Consider the following 22,339-nt stretch of genomic DNA (forward strand, 5'->3'; position numbering starts at 1 on the left):
TGAAAAAGAAGCAAATGGGCCAAAACAGGGAGAGACTACCTAAGCTTATCCAATAAGAAGTGCTTATTTTTGTTTTCCGTTTCAAAAAGTTTGGCTACGGTGTGCACTAATGAATAGGACCCAGGTAGGCCCTAAGGTCTTGTGGATGGTAACCTGAGACTGGGTGGTACTATGGGTTGTATCTACCTCAGTGTGGATCCAGAACTGGTAGACCAGGTTGAATTGGATGTGAACAGCAAACACAGAGGGTGGTACTGCCAACGCCATGGGGAGATAGAACACCTGAGGACAGACACAATGAATACGGTTACATGCACACAATAAGACGATTATTGTGGATAGTCAGATCAATATAATAGTTCAATTTAAATCGTTTACATGCTTTGCAAGAAAAACAATTTCTCCAATAATCCTGTTTACATGGAAACCACCAATCAAAATAAACAATCTACCACAGTGATCATGTTGTTTTTGGGGAGCCTATTTGGTTCTGAGTTGGGACATATAAAGTTTGTACGTGAAACTACTTCGAAGATGCATACTTTCAGTTGTTCTGAAAACACTTCACTCGCACTAAAGAGGGAGGCACACTTGGCTTGTGCTAGCACATGCGCATATCAAATACACCACTGGAACTACGATTTAAAGTGTTTACATGTCCTAATCATTCGAAAGATTGCAACAACAACAACAAAAAATGTGTGTTTTAATCAGAGTGTACTTGTGACAGTACGCCGATTAAGACAAGCAGAGTAAGGTGTTTACATGACTAATGCCATACTCGGCCTACTGCCATGATCAGTTAATCAGTTTAAAATCTAATTATTAGTGTACATGTAAATGTACTCAATGACTATGGCTATAGAACAGTATACCATACTTTGTGAATAACACAGAATATGTTGTGTTGAAGGAGCAAATGTTGGACTTATCTGCATTTCTAATGCGACAGGTAGCTCAGCATTTAGAGCGTTGGGCCAGCAACCGAAAGATCACTGGTTCGAATACCTAAACCGTCAAGGTGGAAAATCGGTTGATGTGTCCTTGAGGAAGGCACTTAACCCTAATTTGCACTATGGCTGACCCTGTAAAACAACACATTTCACTGCATCTATCCGGTGTGTGACAATAAAACCTGTTTTTTTTATCAACTTTTGCCATCTCCAGCATCACACAAAGAGTATGTTGTTCACAATAGAATAGAATAGAATAAAATAGCATAGATGTTCCAGTGGTTGAGTAGGGCTCTTACCCATGATGAGAACTGCTGTGTGAGGGATTGTCTGAGGGCTTGTGGACAGGTTGTAGTACTCTGAGCTGTGGTGGACCTGGTGGGTAGCCCACAGGAGGTTCAACTCTATCGTGGGAACACACACACACAGAGAGTTAGCAACAGATAGACAGGGCATCACATAACACTGTCTAACAATCCAATCTCTTAATCTCATACTGTTACAAAGTGATCTGCTTTTAATCTGTCAATGACCATGAGGAGCAATTGCAAAGTGCAAACAGTATTCCTATACTGTACAGATTTAAAGGTGGACTACGTAGAAATCGCTCCCCCATTTCTTGGTTGCTAAAACTCGAATAGTTCGCCTAATTTCAGTTTATGTGACAAAATAAGATAGTATAGTGTAGGGAATCATTGAACAGACTAAACTGCTATTTTCCAAAACCCAAAATATTGTTTTTTCAGCTGTTGGAAGCTGGTGTACAAAACCAAAAGTAAAATACGCAAAAACAAAACACAGAAATATCTACCGCTTCTTTGACTTGCTTTCAAGTAGAATGATATATCTATAACTCATGTTTCTATGTGAATTTGGTCTGGGTCGCCCAAAAACGTACATATTGCCACTACAAAGCCTGGGCGTTTTGCACATATAGCTACTGTACATGCATGTCATCGCTTGCACTCCGCTTGCACACACTTTGAATTTATTGAATAAAAAAATGGAGAAATCTAATTAATGAATGGAATTAATTGCATAATTGAATTGAATAAAAAAAACGACACACAACACTCATTGCCAGTCTTTAGAAAATATAGCAAACCAAGAATCTAGCAAACCATAGGGGGACATTAGGATTTTATGACAACTAGGATATAAAAGCATTAGTCTCCAGCTGTTGACCATCCAGCCATGTCCCTGTGCTGCAGTTTACATTCCTCTGCTGTGTTGTGATACTTGCTACATTAATATTACTATTACACTTCATTTTAACATCCAAAGAAACACGCTTGTTAAGTTTCACTGGATCTCCTGTTTCCGGACCACCCATTTCTCTGTGCTCTTTGGCATTGGCACCCCTCAAACGCGTTGGCTTCATCTACATGGGAGTAGAGGAACCTTTGCTAAGTCTGGACCACAAAGCCCCCATATAGGCTATCTATAGTAACATATACATTTCATTAAAAGCAGTGAAAGTTACTCAATACCCATTAAAAACCCATGTGGTAGCCCTGATGTGCAATTGTGCTATGATTACACAATAAATGATAACAAAAACAAATAATTCAACTCTAATTAAAGTTGATAACAAAGTTGGCTTTTGAAAATGTAGAGAGGCCTGCTTTTTGCCTGCTAAATATAGTAATGCGTACGATGAGCGTATACTCACTGGTCTAGCTCTCCATTCGTTCTATTTCGAGAGTTCATTCTAAATTGACATCTTGAAGGTACTGTATGGCTCTTTCAGTGTTTAATAAACTTGTGAATTCTATCGAAACAGAGAGCCATTAAACCCAATGGGCCGAGAGACGCCACCTGAACAAACACACCGTGTAGAAAGTGTGTGTGAAGGTGTGTACAGTAGGTGTCTGTGAAGAGAATGCCATGATCGGTCCTCGAACACCTCAAATTAAACGTCCGAGAAGCTGCGGCCTAACCATCAAAATCAGCAAGCCTTGTCTTGAGGAACTCCCAAAGCCTAGGAGACAGGGTGAACCCTCTCACCTCTTAGAAAAAACTGCCTGCCAATACTCGACACCTCTGTAATGTCAACAAGCTATCAACTAGTGTGAGAGGACAGATGGTTCAAACTACAGTGAGAGTACAATTTTGGTTTAAAAGTGCAATGATATTACTGGACTGGATTTCAAACTTTCCCTACTCTCCGGAACAGAATTCAATCTGTAGTTCCACCATAAACCGAACAGGAGGGTAAGAGGAATGAGAAAGAGAGAAAAAGAGTCATGGACGTTGTGTGTAATAACTCCAGTCGTTAACGTGTGCTTTTACACTTCTTCCTGTCAGAGCCCATGGAGGAACTAGATCAACTGTTAAAGAAACACACAGAAGAAGTTATAATCTAGCCATTGTTCGATTTTTGCTAGCACCCTTTTTTTGGTTTGAGGGGCCGGAGCGGGCTAAGATTGATGCTGGGTGTCACTAGTAGGAAGTATGAACTGCTAGGCTTCGCTGCAAGCCATTCCTCATCCTGCGGCTCAGCAGGACATCGCATAGTTTGGCAGGCCCTATTCAGGAGGGAACTCCTTTAATGATGAGAACAAATGCCACAGAGAACCTTTCCCACCAGGAGCAGAAACGCTGAGGACTGCACATCCACAGGTCTCAAGTAGGGCTTTGCACATCTTTTGAATATTAGTGATAAGTAGATAATGGCACACTAATATGCAAAACTGAACAGAGACAGTCAATGGAAGTAAAGGTCGCTGGTTTGAATACCTGAGCCGACAAGGGGGGAAATATGCCAATGTGCCCTTGAGCAAGGCACTTAACCCTAATTTAACTATGGCTCACCACGGAAACAACCCATTTCACTGCACCTATCCAGTATACAGTAGGTGACAATAAAACATATCTATTTTCATTTGTATCAACCTTCATCAAGATAATAAGGTCACCAACAACTATAGTGGGACATCGGTTATAGCCGATAGTCCCAAATCAATAGAACGCAGACTATTTGAAAGTAATAATAATCAACTGCTTGAATTGCCACCCTCCGTGACCAGACCTTGGCATAACGTTTCGTCTTTGATCGGCAGGCCTCCGAGTGGTTGGATTCCATGTCAATGACGTTTGTAATGGCCTATGAAGGGCCTTCAGTGTTTGGATTGGAGGTCCTTACTTGAAGTGCCAAATATAACACAATAACCCCTACCCTGGGACATCCAACTAGCTCCCCCCTGTCACTGCAATACTTCATGCTGTCCTCATCCCCCAGTCTCTCTCACACACACACACACACACACACACACACACACACACACACACACACACACACACACACACACACACACACACACACACACACACACACACACACACACACACACACACACACACACACACACACACACACACACACACACACACACACACACACACACACACACACACACACACACACACACACACACACACACACACACACACACACACACACACACACACACTAAGTCAGACCCACTTAAAGAGAACTCTGAATTTAAAGGAATTCTTACTTCATTTTCTCCCAATCAACAGTGACTTGTGAGGGACTCTATGTCAAGCACATACGATTCATGACTTGTGATTCATGTCTTAGTGCCACTGCAGCAGAAGTCTACTCATCTAAATCCAAACTAATCTTGTTAAAGAAACAACATATTCATGAAAATGTTTAATGTATACGTAATGCAGTACATTATTTCCACCTGATCAAATCAAATTTGCCGAATACAACAGGTGTAGAACTTACTAATGCTTACTTACAAGCCCTTAACCAACAATGCAGTTTAAGAAAAAATTAAAAAATAAAAAATAAAAAATAACAGTAACAAATAATTAGAGAGCAGCAGAAAAATGTGTCAATCTGCGGATCACCGGTTAGTGAGGTAATTGAGGTAATATGCTATTTTTTATTTATTTTTAAATTCCACCTTTATTTAACCAGGTAAGCTAGTTGAGAACAAGTTCTCATTTACAACTGCGACCTGGCCAAGATAAAGCAAAGCAGTGCGACACAACAACAACACAGAGTTACACATGGAATAAACAAGCGTACAGTCAATAACACAATAGAAAAAAAAGAGGAAAGTCTATATACAGTGTGTGCAAATGGCGTGAGGTGGTAAGGCAATACATAGGCCATAGTTGCGAAGTAATTACAGTTTAGCAAATTAACACTGGAGTGATAAATAGCAGATGATGATGTGCAAGTAGAAATACTGGTGTGCAAAACAGCAGAAAACTGAATAAAAACAATATGGGGATGAGGTAGGTAGATTGGGTGGACTATTTACAGATGGGCTATGTACAGCTGCAGCAATCGGTTAGCTGCTCAGATAGCTGATGTTTAAAGTTCGTGAGGGAAATATAAGTCTCCAGCTTCAGCGATTTTTGCAATTCGTTCCAGTCATTGGCAGCAGAGAACTGGAAGGAAAGGCGGCCAAAGGGGGTGTTGGCTTTGGGGATGACCAGTGAGATATACCTGCTGGAGCGCGTGCTATGGGTGGGTGTTGTTATCGTGACCAGTGAGCTGAGATAAGGCGTAGCTTTACCTAGCATAGACTTATAGATGACCTGGAGCCAGTGGGTCTGGCGACGAATATGTAGCAAGGGCCAGCCGACAAGAGCGTACAAGTCGCAGTGGTGGGTGGTATAAGGGGCTTTGGTGACAAAACGGATGGCACTGTGATAGACTGCATCCAGTTTGCTGAGTAGAGTATTGGAAGCTATTTTGTAAATGACATCGCCGAAGTCGAGGATCGGTAGGATAGTCAGTTCCAATCTTTAGGGATCTTGGACGATACGAAAGAGAGGTTGAACAGACTGGTAATGGGGGTTGCAACAATGGCGGCGGACAATTTTAATACGGGTCCAGGTTTTGCAGCTCTTTCAGAACATCTGCTATCTGGATTTGGGTGAAGGAGAAGCTGGGGAGGCTTGGGCAAGTAGCTGCGGGTGGTGCGGAGCTGTTGGCCGGGGTTGGGGTAGCCAGGAGGAAAGCATGGCCAGCCGTAGAGAAATGCTTATTGAAATTCTCTACATGTAGGTAGAGTTAGTGACTAAGCATTGATAATAAACAGAGAGTAGCAGCAACACAAAAAAGGGGCGGGGCAATGCAAATAGTATGGTTAGTCATTTGATTAGCTGTTCAAGAGTCTTATGGCTTGGGGGTAGAAGCTATTAAGAAGTCTTTTGGACGTAGACTTGGCGCTCCAGTAGCACTTGCCGTGCGGTAGCAGAGAGAGCAGTATATGACTAGGGTGGCTGGAGTCTTTGACAATTTTCAGGGCCTTCCTCTGACACTGCCTGGTATAGAGGACCTGGGTGGAGGAAGCTTGGCCCCGGGGATGTACTGGGCCGTAGGCAGTGATGCAACCAGTCAGGATGCTCTCGATGGTGCAGCTGTCAAACCTTTTGAGGATCTAAGAACCCATGCCAAATCTTTTCAGTCTCGTGAGGGGGAATAGGCTTTGTCGTGCCCTCTTCACGACTGTCTTGGTGTGTTTGGACCATGATAGTTTGTTGGTGATGTGGACACCAAGGAACTTAAAGCTCTCAACCTGCTCCACTACAGCCCAGTTGATGAGAATGGGGCGTGCTCGGTCCTCCTTTTCCTGTAGTCCACAATCACCTCCTTTGTCTTGATCACGTTGAGGGAGAGGTTGTTGTCCTGGCACCACACGGCCAGGTCTCTGACCTCATCCCTATAGGCTGTCTCATCATTGTCGGTGATCAGGCCTACCACTGTTGTGTCATTGGCAAACTTAATGATGGTGTTGGAATCGTGCCTGGCCATGCAGTCATGAGTGAACAGGGAGTACAGGAGGGGACTGAGCACACACCCCTGAGGGGTCCCCGTGTTGAGGATCAGCGTGGCGGATGTGTTGTTACCTACCATTACCACCTGGAGGTCGGCCCGTCAGGAAGTTCATGAACCTGTTGCAGAGGAAAGTGTTTAGTCCCAAGGTCCCTAGCTCAGTGATGAGCTTTGAGGGCACTATGGTGTTGAACGCTGAGCTGTAGACAATGAATAGCATTCTCAAATAGGTGTTCCTTTTGTCCCCGTGGGAAAGTGCAGTGTGGAGTGCACAGGGACTATAGTGGTTTGCTTGAAACGTGTTGGTATTACAAATGTCAGTGAAGACACTTGCCAGTTGGTCAGCGCATGCTTGCAGTACACGTCCTGGTAATCCGTCTGGCCCTGCTGCCTTGTGAATGTTTACCTATTTAAAGGTCCTACTGACATCAGCTACGGAGAGCGTGATCACACAGTCGTCCGGAACAGCTGATGCTCTCATGCATGTTTCAGTGTTGCTTGCCTCGAAGCGAGCATAGAAGTGATTTAGCTCGTCTGGTAGGCTTGTGTCACTGGGCAGCTCGCGGCTGTGCTTCCCTTTGTAGTATTTAAAAGTTTGCAAGCCCTGCCACACCGGACGAGCATCGTAACCGGTGTAGTACAATTCAATCTTAGTCCTGTATTGATGCTTTGCCTGTTTGATGGTTCGTCGGAGGGCATAGCAGGATTTCTTGTGAGCTCCGGGTTAGAGTTCCGCTCCTTGAAAGAGGCAGCTCTACCCTTTAGCTCTGTGCGGATGTTGCCTGTAATCCATGGCTTCTGGTTGGGGTATGTACGTACAGTCACTGTGGGGATGACGTCATCGATGCACTTATTGATGAAGCCAGTGACTAATGTGGTGTACTGCTCAATACTATCGGAAGAATCTCGGAATATATTCCCATGTGTGCTAGAAAAACAGTCATGTAGCTTAGCATCTGCTTCATCTGACCACTTTTTTATTGACCGAGTCACTGGTGCTTCCTGCTATAGTTTTTGCTTGTAAGCAGGAGTCAGGAGGATAGAATTATGGTCAGATTTGCCAAATCGAGGGAGACAGAGAGCTTTGTACGCATCTCTGTGTGTGGAGTAAAGGTGGTCTAGAGTTTTTTTTTACCTCTGGTTGCACATTTAACATGCTGGTAGAAATTAGGTAAAACGGATTTAAGTTTCCCTGCATTAAAGTCCCCGGAGACTAGGAGCGCCGCCTCTGGATAAGCGTCTTCCTGTTTGCTTATGGGCGTATACAGCTCATTGAGTGCGGTCTTAGTGCCAGCATCGGTTTGTGGTGGTAAATAAACACCTACGAAGAATATAGATGAAAACTCTCTTGGTAAAAACTGTAGTCTACAGCTTATCATGAGATACTCTACCTCAGGCGAGCAAAACCTTGAGACTTCCTTAGAATTTCTGGACCAGCTGTTGTTTACAAATATACATAGACCGCCACACCTTGTCTTACCAGAGGCTCCTGTTCTATCCCGCTGAAAAAGTGTAAAACCCGCCAGCTGTATGTTATTCATGTCTTCATTCAGCCACGACTGTGAAACATAAGATATTACAGTTTTTAATGTCCCGTTGGTAGGATATACATGTTCGTAGTTCGTCTATTGTACCATCCAGTGATTGTACGTTGGCTAATAGGATCGATGGTAAAGGCAGATTACCCACTCGCCGTCGGATCCTTACAAGGCACAAGCCAGACTTACGTCCCCGATATCTCCGTCTCTTTCTCCTGCGAATGATGGGGACAAGGGCCTTGTCGGTCGTCTGGAGTAAATCCTTTGCATCAGATTCGTTAAAGAAAAAAGGATTCTTCCAGTACGGGGTGAGTAATTGCTGTCCTGATATCTAGAAGCTCTTTTCGGTCATAAGAGACAGTGGCAGAAACATTATGTACAAAATAAGTTACAAATAATGCGAAAAAACACACACAATAGCACAATTGGTTAGGGGACAGTAAAACGGCAGCCATCTCCTCCGGCGCCATTACCAAATGTGTTCAAGCTCCGTTTTGATTGGTATCCCACTCCACCATGATTCACCTTTCCTGTAAACATCATTAGTGACACTTGTCTATCCTACAAAAACCGAAGTGACAGGGGACAGCCGCAATTGACCAAACATGAGGGCAATAGACCCCTGGGCAGCAGAGTGCTTAGCTCAGCTCAGTCACTTAGCTCATCAGGAAGACTTTTTATTCTTACTCAGCCCAGTCTAGCCCCTCTATGCACACACACTGTACAAACAAATACCCACAAACACACACACACACAGCTTCGTGGCCTGCTACCCACTGCTACCCATTGTTGATAATATCCCTGGGTCCCAGAGGTGCTAGCAGCCCGGGTCTCTTGTAGCACGGTGAGCGCCCACATCCTGACCGCCCGGGTTTGGTTCTTTTGTACGCCCTCCAACCCTTTAACCTGGTCCGGGCCAGAAACTTCCAGTTACAGAGAATAGTTATGAAGCCCTGGCCACAAGGAGGTTAACCCCTGCCCTGCCGCACGGCCCAAAAAAGTTCATTTTAAAACAATAACATTCAGATCAGCAGTGCCTCCTCAGGGACTCCCCAGCAACCCCAGCACCGGTGCAGCGACGACCAATTCTGTTTGTCTTGACAACTGCTGCTGTCCGTAGGACTAGGCTATGGTACTGTACAGAGAGGACGGCACGGCCAGACACACACACTCGCACACACACGCATGCACACACACACAACAGGATGCTATGGAGAGTGAAACGCAGGCACCCAGGTTCTACACACTGGAAAACATTATCTCAAGTGAAGGCTGTCATTAGTACAGCGTAGACTATGAATCATGGCTTTTTCTGATGAGAAAGAAATGTTGTCCAAATATTGTGGGGGAAGATTTTTTATATTTACAGTAATATTGGCAGAAATATATATGATCCCCTCTGTCAACTGACAACTATAATGGCGACGATTGTCACAGGTAAATAGGAATTAAACTGCATGAGTCCCAGCTTTTGAGCTGTGTATCCAGTTGTGTGTATCCAGTGCCACCTTCAATCAGTGTGCTAAGAATAACCAAATACCTTCATGGATTATAAGAAGTTAGTTTTCATGCTGCATTTTTTTTTACAGCATACTTGGAGTACTGAACCAACTGTCCCTGTACAGTAACATGAGTATGTGTTAATACTACTGTAGCTACTACTGTGTGAGAACAGAGCAAACCGATCTTCCGAAGGGGACATCTTTTCAAATGAATTAAGCTGGTGAAGTACGCTGGTGTGGTGAAACTCCTCTAGATCCATGATCTCACGTAGAACCAATGTGAGGGAGACCTGTGGTTCTGATCTGTGGTTTAGGAAAGCTGGCTGGATATAAATGTGTCCTGGGATGATTCTAGCTGTTAGTGTGAGGTATACAGATGTAGGATCTTAATTTGACCTATATTGTCACAGCAAAATAATCCCACAGCAACAGGATTTTAATGTTTAGTCCATAATGTTTCTTGATGGGTGATTAGGCTATTAGTTGGCCAAAATTAGGCTGAAAAGTGCAATACTGTTAAAATAACCATGTGTTATTGTGTGTTTTCAGTAAGTTTATGTAAATCACAACATTCAGAAAATTGTCAGCAAAAAAATGAGTGATCAAATTAAGATCCTAGGTTAAAGGAGGTTAGAGGAGAATAAACAGAATCAACAGAACTGTCAACAAGTCAGCCGCATCCTCCAAAAAAACGTCCCATTTCAACTCGGTACCACCAAAAAGCATATTGCCTTCTGAACATAACTGCCTCTGGACTATATAATTTCTCGGGTTGAAAGAAGAATGTGAAAGGCAATCAATAATAAGCAAATGTCATCCCTTTGGAAGAGGTCAAATGAAAAACAAAACATGGTACAGTACATGATTCCCTATGCAGCTTACCTTAGAAGATATTTCTGGAAGTGAGTTAGCATACAAAGGATGCAAGCATCCGTAAATAATATATTTTCAATGGTCTGCCAGTCTACTGATGAGGAGAGAGGCCTTGCTGTTGGAACAAGGTTAGAGTAATAACAGATTGCACTGGCAGGACTACTGGCAGAGCTACATGCCAGCATAGACTTACTGAGAAAACAGAGGTGGTGACTGGAAAATGACACCGAGTAAGAAATGCAGAACTACCTAACAGAAAGGCAGAGCACAGTGAGGAAATAGTGGTGAGACTGGAACTGGGAGTACTATGAATGGTTCTAAGGTTATATATGTGGATTATTCAATGCCCGAGAACACTTGAGAAAGTGTCTTGCTCTCTGCTCACACCGGCAAAAACTACTGTATGCATTTAAAAGCTAAAAATCGACTGTTTTCGCAACGCCCCAGTGCAGCTCCCCTGTGACAGTGCCTCTCATTGAACCTTGACCAAGCATTGACTTGGGGATTGAATAAAATATGTCACATGTAAATTGCGCTTTACTTTGCCATTCACGTTACACTGTATTAACTCTGTGATAAAGAATGCCTACAGACAGTTAAGAGAGCCTCTAACCCTAAATACCTAGGCCCTCCTTTATCAATGCTGCGTGTGATCATTTCTAAGCAAAGTGTGGGATTTATCAATTTGTACTTACGCTTGAGAATGTGCGTAAATGTAAGCCCACCTCTGACCATACTTACGCTTGAGAATGTGCGTAAATGTAAGCCCACCTCTGACCATGCGTATGCACAGCACCTTGTGGGTGAAAAGTCAAACTGCTAATGAAATACCATCCACCAAATGGAGAAAGGATTGACATACTGGACCAAATCAGAAACTATGAAGAAAATAGATAATACATGAATAGTTTATTCATTTATTTTTTTATAGACACTTAAACTTCTTGTCACTACAGGGGGTGCTGTTTCAACTTCGACATTTTGCGTCTCCAAATTAAACTGCCTCGTACTCAATTCTTGCTCGTACAATATGCATATTATTATTACTATTGGATAGAAAACAATCTCTAGTTTCTAAAACCGTTTGAATTATGTCTGTGGGTGAACCAGAACTCTTTCTACAGCGAAAATCATGACAGGACATGCGAAGGTCAGAAAAATAGTCTCTGTTCTCAGATCAGTTTAAAGCTCTGTGTGTGCCCTATGGATCGAAATGAACTGCACCCGCCTTCCCCTGGATGTCAGTAACCAATGAGAAGTGGAATGGAATCTCTACGTATTTCTCAGAGTTTATAAAAGGCAATGGAGTGACATGTACGTTCTTTTGGACGCTCGCCAAGGTGCAAGAGGGGACATCAGAATGGCATGTTGAATAGCTCTTGTTATCGGGCTAAGATATATCCGTCTGTGATTTAATTCGAAATAGGTGTTAGAAACATCATAACGAAGTTATTTGAAACCGATTTATATCAGTTTATGCGAGTATATTGCTATTTTCGGAATTTTCGTAGTATTGCGTTTGAGGATTTGGACATGTGTGTGCCACGTAGCTAATGTTAGCTGCTAGTTCCGAAGTTGAAGTGGACGTTTTACAACAAAGCAACGATTCTTTTGGACAAAAGGACACCTTGCCCAAGATTCTGATGGAAGCTCGTCCAAAAGTAAGAGCTATTTATGATTTTATTCCGTATTTATGTGGAAAAATGTAAACGCATTTTTCGGCCATTATTGCGGCACTAGTCTGGCTGTAACGCACACTGTATGTCTAGTAACGTTAATTTAAAAAATCTAAATCAGCGGTTGCATTAATAACCAATGCATCTTTCATTAGCTGTCCAACCTGTATTTTTTTTGTCAATCTAATCGATAAATAATCGTAAACTTAGGTGCCCTTCCAAGATGGCGCCGGCCAGAATGCATGCCATGTTTTGACTGATTACATAGCATAACCACGATTTGTGATGCTAAATATGCACATTTTCGAACAAACTCTATATGCATTGTGTAATATGATGTTACAGGACTGTCATCTGAAGAATTCTGAGAAGGTTAGTGAAAAAATTAATATATTTTGGTGGTGATAACGTTATCGCGCTTTTTGCCTTGAATCAATGCTGGGGTGATGTTAGCTCATGTGGTATGCTAATATAACGATATATTGTGTTTTCGCTGTAAAACACTTAGAAAATCTGAAATATTGTCTGGATTCACAAGATGTTGGGCTTTCATTTGCTGTACGCTGTGTCTTTTTCAGAAATGTTTTAAGATGAGTAATTAGGTAATACACGTTGCTCTCTGTAGTTATTCTAGTCGCTTTGGGTGAGTTTTGTGATAGTGGCTGCAATGGTAAACTGTGATTTATACCTGAAAAATGCACATTTTTCTAAAAAAACATATGCTATACCATAAATATGTTATCAGACTGTCATCTTATGAAGTTGTTTATTGGTTAGTGGCTATATATATCTTTATTTAGTCGAATTAGTGATAGCTACTGATGGAGTAAAAAACTGGTGGAGTAAAAAAAGTTGTGTCTTTTGCTATCGTGGTTAGCTAATAGAAATACATATTTTGTCTTCCCTGTAAAACATTTAAAAAATCGGAAATGATGGCTGGATTCACAAGATCTGTATCTTTCATTTGGTGTCTTGGACTTGTGATTTCATGAACATTTGATTATATGATATCCCTGTGGCTTTAGGCTAGGCTATGCTAGTCAGCTCTGTTGATGGGGGGGATCCCGGATCCGGGTTTGTGACTCGTTAGAGGTTTTAAGCTACTAATAGTTTTCTCCTAATTTAAGCCGAATTGAATAATAAAGTCAATTAGAAAAAGAGTGGAATGCAAGGTTGGAGGCAATTTAGTTAAACCAGTTAAATTATATAAAAGGCAAGACTGAGGCATTGTGACTTGTCCAAAATGGCAAATCGTGCATTGCTGGAGGATCTAGCACAAGCTGCAATAACGCAGGGAGCGTGTTTTCAATGAGCGTGCAGATTTTTTTTTTGCTGAGAGCGACGCTTGCCTTATTAGTAGATTTAGTTTTCCAAGGCATATTTTATTGTATCTCTGCAACCAACTCTCTCCAGTATTAGAAAGGGAGACGAAACGCACCAATGCCATCCCAGTGCATACCCAAGTCCTCTCCAACCTGGGATTTTTGGCCACTGGAACATTCCAACGGGAGAATGCGGATCGGTCTGGCATTTAACAACCAACCATGAGCTGAATATTGCCTGCAGTCCTTCATGGCATTATTTAATTGACCCCACAATACATACAGTTTCTGTACACTGCTGTGCAACAGGCCAGAGTGAAAAGGGATTTCCATACCATAGCTGGATTTCCCAATGTCATTGGAGCAATTGGCTGCACCCACATCGCTATAAAATCACCATCATTGAGCGAATTCAACTTCGTCAACAGAAAAGGTTTCCATTCTGTCAATGTGCAGGTCATCTATGATTCACATTTGGCTTTGTTGAACGTAGTGGCCAAATGGCCAGGTGGGACACATGATTCATTCATTGTGCAGAACAGTTCAGCTGGCCTTAACCTCCAGGAATGAGTTGTTGATCATGGATGGCTTATTGGTAAGTGACTTCTGTTTAATTTGCAAGGTTTTATATAATTTATTTTGAATGGGGCTACCCATTAAAAACATGGCTGACTTCCCTCACAAACCCCTCAAACCAACAAGAGGCAAGGTACAACCAAGCCCACGCACGCACAAGAACAGTGGAGCGCACCATAGGCCTGCTGAAAGGGCGTTGGCTGTGCTTGTCTGAGACAGGAGGCACACTGCAATACCAGCCTAGCAAGGTTTGCCTCTGAAATGACGTGCCTTCAAATGCCATTACGTGAATGTAATACAATGTGCAAATTCCTTTTTAGGTTTGCTACATTGCCAAGGATTGCAGTGTGCTCCACAACATTGCAATCAAAAGTGGCATTCCACCGAATGATCCGCCCAGACCCGATGAGCCCATTCCTGACAGGGAGTGTTTCCCACCATCCATAGCCCTGGCACTGAGGACACGAGTCAAAATCATACAACGGGTTTAGGTATCTGTTCTTCCAAATATTGCAATCAAATTGACAAGGAAAATACATTTACATTGCACCCGAATTTATTGTCTCACATGTTTGACACGATCAACAAGTTCTTTCAATGATTGATTTATCTCTCTCGGGCCGTTGCATACATCCTCCAGCTGCTGTTTGAGTCCAAGAATTGATGTGTTGATCTCTTGTTGTTGTTTCAGGACAGCGTCAGTCAAAACACGCGGCACAGCTGACGCGCTCGCCAAAGAGGACACCCTTCTTGTAGGCCTGGGGCTGAGGGGTCAGGCAAATCACCCACGTGTGTTAAGATTTCATGTTTTGTTATTTTTGTTATATTCATTTTGTTATACTGTATATATTTTATATATTTATTGTCAAGAAAAAATATTTAGATGTGGTCCATATGGTGGTCCACATGGTTGCGAAAATAAAGCTTGACTTACCATCAGTTGGTGTGTCTGTTATTCCTTCAGGGTCTGGGAGAGGGTCTTCAATATCACCATCACATATGATGCCAGAAACTGAGGTCTCTCCAATTATGCTGCCAATGTGCTGGTCCATAGCAGACAGTGAAATGTCACTCTGCCCTCCTCCTGTTGCACTTATATACCTTTTGTGGATCATAATCTTTTGGGGGGCATATGTTTTCAAATCAAACCATCTCTTTTTAATTTCATTAACTGTTCTGCAGTCAGATGAGACAGAATTTACCACAGCTCTAACCTGCTCCCAAGCAATATTTTTTCTCTTATTTGTCAAGCCATTGCTGAGGGCTCCAAAAAGTATAGCTTGTTTTTCTTCCACCTCAGTGATCAAAAGTTCTATTTCTGCGTCCGAAAAGTTTTTTTTCTTTGTCTTCTTTGATTTCTCCATGTTGGCAGGCAAAAATTTGTGACATTTCTTGCAGCTTTAAAGGGTAGGTTTGTGACCATAAATGGTCATTTAGGGCGGTTCTTTATGTAAATGAGACTTCACGTGCACTGGCACAGTGTTTTAGAACGTGTCTGATTCATCAAGGCAAAATACTTACAGTTGTGTGTAAATCAAGCGTACGAGCAATTGATAAATACCAACTTTTTTGTACTTGCGAACATTCTAAATTCTCTTTGTACGAGTTAATTTAGAAGCTTTTCTACACAACATTGATAAATGAGGACCCTAGAGACTATGGCCATTTTGTTCTCTGGTCCCTATCCCCAAGAGCTAACTGGCTGCCCAGAGCAAGGGCAAGTAATGTCTTCTCATTAAAGATGGCATCAGCGAAGAGAGGCCGACTTTTTACTTTCAAAGCTCTTTCCATTCAATTATAATGAGACTGTCCTTTCAAGTGACATGAGGAGAAACTATGAAATGGCCATAAAACTGTTCAAATCCACATTCGTATTTTACAGTCCTTCTAATTAGGATTCACATTTCCCGATGGAGGATGTCACCCTGCCCTCTTCACAGCTTTCTATTGTATTTTCACTTTTAACACAGTATTGAGATTTATAGGTCATATGTTTTGACAGAATAGAATTGTAGATACATTTTCACATGCTCAATTGATGCCGACATTTACTATTTCAACTGCTTTGATGGAAGTGTCATACCAGAACATTATAAAATAGAGGAAAGTCCTGAAATATGAAATTAAATGTAGATACACATTGTGAGCTTTCATACTTGTGTATTTACAAGAGCTAAATTATCCTTGCCTCAGTGACTATTACAACTAAATACAGGTACATTTCTACTGCCTTAAACATATACTGTAGACATTCACTTACTCAAACAACAACCAATACGGAAATGAGAACTGTGCATTGGTCAAACTCTACCCTGGCATAGGCCAGGAGGTCAACAACTGGTTAACCAAGATGACCTCACTGGGCCAGAGTGAAGAGTGAATGAAGACTGGGTCTGGCCTGTCCTGCGGTGAGGGAGGAAGCGCCCTCTGGTAGTTAAGGGGAAAAGCTTCTATCCTTCTATCCTGACCGAGTGCAGTGGCCGGGCACCAGAGAATTAACTGTGACCCCACAACGTTCCATAATAAGTCAAAGCTGGAGTGGAGGAAATGAAAGTAAGTGGAAAGTTTCGAGACATAAAAATCATACCACACTTCCAAAATAAAAATCTGACCAAATAAACCAGAGATATATAATATTGTACAAATCATTTTTTAAACAATGGAGAGAATGACAGAATAACATACACAAGCACTTCATTACAATATACTGTACACATTTTTACTCAGGACTAGTGAAATGCTATTGAGATCAATCGCCATGGTGACTGTACAAATAAGGTAAAATAGGCAGAATTGCGGCTGATATTTATTTAACCTATCTCTACAATCCACTTAGCCTGAGAAGAGTGTCATCGACCTTCATATGCCACAATAAAAACCTGCTTAGCTAAGGTTAACGACCTTCCATTGAGGATAATAAACCTCCGTGGGAGGTTTACATGTTGTTTACATGTTTTATAGACAGGCAGGCCACTCAATCAGGTAGGTTGGCACTGGCAGGGGTCATTTTCTATCATACAATACAGTTGGTAGGTGTCTGACCCAAGGTCAAAAACACAGTTTAAATTTACCCATGACTCAAATGTCAACACAGGGACAGTCTGGACTTTAAGCCAGACATATTTGGATTAGAGAGAGATCTGGAGCAGGGTTAGATGTGCCACTGACACAAATAGAGCTAGAATTTAGCAAGGGCCCTGTTTTGACACACAAACACAATGTTGCTGCTGCTAAGCAAGTTGTGTGTCAGAAAAACATTATTTCTGCATTGCCATTCAACACTGGGCGCACACTGGTTGAATCAACGTTGTTTCGAATGTGGAATAGAAGTTGAATTGACGTCTGTGTCCAGTGGGACATGGGAGATTTTGTTCTGGGTGCTAAGTTATTATTGTCCAGTACAAACTGCAGTTTAAGTGATAAGGGCTGAGATCCCAGGATATTACAGACAGCCCTGCATGGGGAGAAGAATTAGAGGGCTTCTTTGGTGCAGCTCCAGAACCGTGCTGCTATTGAGCCATCACAATTTACAGCTTTCTCCCTATGAAGCGCCAGGTAAGACAACATGTCTCAAGAGATCACAGCCTCTCACATCTGGTCAGTTCAAAAACATCTGGACGTAACTCACAAATAATTGCTTCCTCTCAAAAAGAAAAAAAAGATGTGTGCATTATAGAATCATTCATCACCGGATATAGCTCACGCTGCATCCATAGAAAAATCAGTAAAGACTGATTGGACATGTAGAATTGATATACATGCAAGACAATTTGCATCAATACGAGATTTCATATTTGATCAAACCTTCCATACTGTCACGATCGTTATATAAATAATCGGACCAAGGCGCAGCGTGAGTAGAGTTCCACATTTTATTGATCGTGAAACTTCCAAAAAAACAACAAAGAAATAATGAACGTCAAAATACGTAGCGCACAATGGCACTAACACAAAACAATATCCCACATCGCAGGTGGGAAAAAGGACGCACTAAGTATGATCCCCAATTAGAGGTAACGATTATCAGCTGCCTCCAATTGGGAACCATACACACACACCAACATAGAAAGTCATGCCCTAACCTAAAACACCATAGAGAACCCTGAGGGCTCTCTATGGTCAGGGCGTAACAGTACCCTTCCCCCCCCCCAAAGGTGCGGACTCCGACCGCAAAACCTGAAACTAGATGGGGAGGGTTAGGGTGGGCAACTAGCGTCGGTGGCGGCTCCAGTGCGTAGCTCGGATCCGCGTAGCTCGGATCCGCGCTCAGACCGCGGATCCGGCATGGAACCGGGCTGAACGCCGTGCCCGGACTAGGCACCGGCGCAGAGGAAGGCTCCGGCCATGGAGTGGGACTGGATGCCGTGCCTGTACTGAGCACCGGCGCAGAGGAAGGCTCCGGCCATGGAGCGGGACTGGACGCCGTGCCTGGACTGGGCATCGGCGCAGAGGAAGGCTCCGGCCATGGCACCAGCATAGGAAGCTCCGGGCCGTGGACCGTCACTGGAAGCTCCAGGCCGTGGACCGTCACTGGAGTCTCCGGACCGTGGACCATCACTGGAAGCTCTGGACTGTGAACCGTCGCTGGAAGCTCTGGACTGTGAACCGTCGCTGGAGGTTCTGAACTGTAAACACGCACTTCAGGGCGAGTGCGGGGAGCCGTCATAGGACGTACCGGACTGGGAAGGCGCACTGGAGGCCTGGTGCGGGGAGCCGGCACAGTTTGCACCGGACTGATGACACGCTCTTCAGGGTGAGTGCTGGGAGCCGGCACATGACGTTCCCGGGCTGGGAAGGCGCACTGGAGGCCTGGTGCGTGGAGCCGGCATAGGTGGCACAGGACTGATGACACGCTCTTCAGGGCGAGTGCGGGGAGCCGGCACAGGACGTACCGGGCTAGGAAGGCGCACTGGCGGCCTGGTGCGTGGAGCCGGCACAGGTTGCACCGGACTGATGACACGCTCTTCAGGGTGAGTGCTGGGAGCCGGCACATGACGTTCCCGGGCTGGGAAGGCGCACTGGAGGCCTGGTGCGTGGAGCCGGCATAGGTGGCACAGGACTGATGACACGCTCTTCAGGGCGAGTGCGGGGAGCCGGCACAGGACGTACCGGGCTAGGAAGGCGCACTGGAGGCCTGGTGCGTGGAGCGGGCACGGGTTGAACCGGACTGATGACACGCTCTTCAGGGCGAGTGCGGGGAGCCGGCACAGGTTTCACCGGACTGATGACACGCTCTTCAGGGCGAGTGCGCTTCAGAATACACCTAACCAACATCTCTCTCCGATATCCCTCCTCCAACTGCTCCATCGACTCCCAGACGGTATCTGGCTCTCTCCTCGGTGCGGCCGAACATCCCTTGTGCCCCCCAAGTTGCCCTTGGGCTGTTTGCGGCCGCGGACCCCGGCGTCGTCGCTGTCCTCCTTTACTCCTTGGCGACTCCCGCCAAGGAAGGGTCTCGCATCCACCTAGTATTTCTTCCCATGTCCAACTCTCCTTCACGTCCTGGGCACGCTGCTTGGTCCTGTGGTGGTGGGATATTCTGTCACGATCGTTATATAAATAATCGGACCAAGACGCAGTGTGAGTAGAGTTCCACATTTTATTGATGGTGAAACTTCCAAAAAACAACAAAGAAATAACGAACGTCAAAATACGTAGCGCACAATGGCACTAACACAAAACAATATCCCACATCGCAGGTGGGAAAAAGGACACACTAAGTATGATCCCCAATTAGAGGTAATGATTATCAGCTGCCTCCAATTGGGAACCATACACACACACCAACATAGAAACACAAAACCTAGAAACTCCCCAGTCACGCCCTGACCTAAAACACCATAGAGAACCCTGAGGGCTCTCTATGGTCAGGGTGTGACACATACCATACAATGCTTACCCAAAAATACAAGTACAACTACTTCCCAATACTTTTAAATACTTGAGGTGTGGTATATTTCACTTGACCAGCTTCGGTAACACTTTAATTGAAGGAGGTATACATAAGGCATTCGTGAAACCAGTCATAACAAATGTATGACTGTTATGTCTTACAACCCTCTTATAACCCTCTTCAAGTAAAGTGTCGACCCTTGTTTCTCATTGGTTCCATTGTACCTGGCAAGCTAAATCAAGTGCACCTCAAGTATTTGACATACTGTATGTACTTGACCCAGGTCAGAAGCTAACCCAGACTGATGGCCATACCATGAGCAAAGCGATGGACCCAGTAGTAGGCGAAGTCCACCGCTAGGAAAGCCAGCCACCATGCTCAGGCAGAGTCCCAGGGTAGTTCCAGTAGACAGAAGTTGTTCCACATGTAGATGTAAGTGGTTATTTCAAAACCGCTTGCAAATAGCCTGGAAGAAAATAACAAATGTATTTAGTTCAGTCACAACTGAATATTACTCAAAATACCTTAAGTAGGGCCTCCCGAGTGGCACATTGGTCTAAGGTCCTGCATTGCAGTTGCTAGCTGTGCCACTAGAGATCCTGGTTCGAGGCCAGGCTCTGTCGCAGCCGGCTGCGACCGGGAGACCCATGGGGCGGCGTACAATTGGCCCAGTGTCGTCCGGGTTAGGGTAGGGTTTGGCCAGCAGGGATGTCCTTGTCCCATTGCGCTCTAGTGACTCCTGTGGCGGGCAGGCTGCATGCACGCTGACACGGTTGCCAGGTGTACGGTGTTTCCTCCGACACATTGGTGTGGCTGGCTTCCGGGTTAAGCGGGCATTGTGTCAAGAAGCAGTGCGGCTTGGTAGGGTCGTGTTTCGGAGCACGCATGGCTCTCGACCTTCGCCTCTCCCGAGTCTGTACAGGAGTTGCAGCGATGAGACTAAACTGTAACTACCAATTGGGGAGAAAAGGGGGTAAAAGTAAAAACAAATATTACAACAACAACAAAAATAATCCCTTAAGTAGCTAGACTGCAAATAGATAAGCACACAGATTCTCCACAATACATTTCAGGTGCACAGTTAGATCATCTTACAGTATACCATTATTATTATTTTTTTTTACATATACAGCCATACATTATCATAAGAGATGCACTTCTGTAATTACTTTTCTATAGAACTCAATGGGCCAGTTTCCTGGACACAAATTAAGCCTAGTCCTGGACTAAAAAGCCATTTCTATGGAGATTCTCCATTGATCATTATTTTCAGTTTAGGACTAGGCTTAGGCTTCCCTATAGCAATTCTAGAAACCTACCAGAAAGTTATAGTTTACCCACGTGGGCATTCTAGAAATGATACCAGCTGACACTGAGGTGACGACATCACTGAATCAGGCCAGTTGGGCTCCATCCTTCAGCAGGCTCACCACCAGCTCTACAACCATCAAGCCCATAAAGAACGTGGTGGCCTGTAGTCACAGCAAAGGAGAACAAATACGAATCAACAGTCCAAGCACAATGAAAACTCCACCACTTCTATGTCTTGTGTTTCCTTGAACGCTTACAGTAACCTCACATGTTTGACTTGGAAAATGAACAAGAGGACATGGTGTAAAAAGGTCTTTCATGTCTTGTGATGCATGATGCTTCCCTGGTGGCTCAATGGTGAAGCTACACAGGGATAGTCACATATCATCTCTCCCTGAGGATTTATTTCAGCTCCAGTGGAGAAGAAAACAGTTGAACAACCCGTACAAATAATATTTGGAGGAACCTTTCATTTCAATAGGTCCCGTTACATCACATGACCAGACGACTACACGTGCACGTTTCGCAAACAACATGTATGATTGATAATAGTTCAGACTGAAAACATGAATACCTGATGTGTCTGAATATTATCCATCCATATATAATAAGTAATATACAAAAGTGGACCATGTTTGTAAAATGTATATACTATGTTCATGTAACAAAGGGAAAATATTTTTTTTTTTAAAGATGCTGTATAAACAAAGTTATTATTTTGTCCTCCGATTAGGGCAATTTTTGGATAGGCCAAAAAACAAAAACATTTATGTCTTCATATGGCTAAAGTTATTCTATTCTATTATTTTGTATTCCATTCTATAAGTATGCTACATACAGTATCTGCTGCATTAGGTATTACGTAGGCGTG

The 22,339-nt window shown here is 43.6% G+C and overlaps 1 pseudogene; it reads right to left on the reverse strand.

Annotated features, from left to right (window-relative positions):
* The window catches only part of LOC139572488 (alkylglycerol monooxygenase-like), a 43,160-nt pseudogene that overhangs the window by 16,690 nt on the left and 4,131 nt on the right, over window positions 1-22,339 (reverse strand).

The sequence above is a fragment of the Salvelinus alpinus genome, chromosome 4 (genome assembly GCF_045679555.1).
Source record: "Salvelinus alpinus chromosome 4, SLU_Salpinus.1, whole genome shotgun sequence".
NCBI lineage: Eukaryota > Metazoa > Chordata > Actinopteri > Salmoniformes > Salmonidae > Salvelinus > Salvelinus alpinus.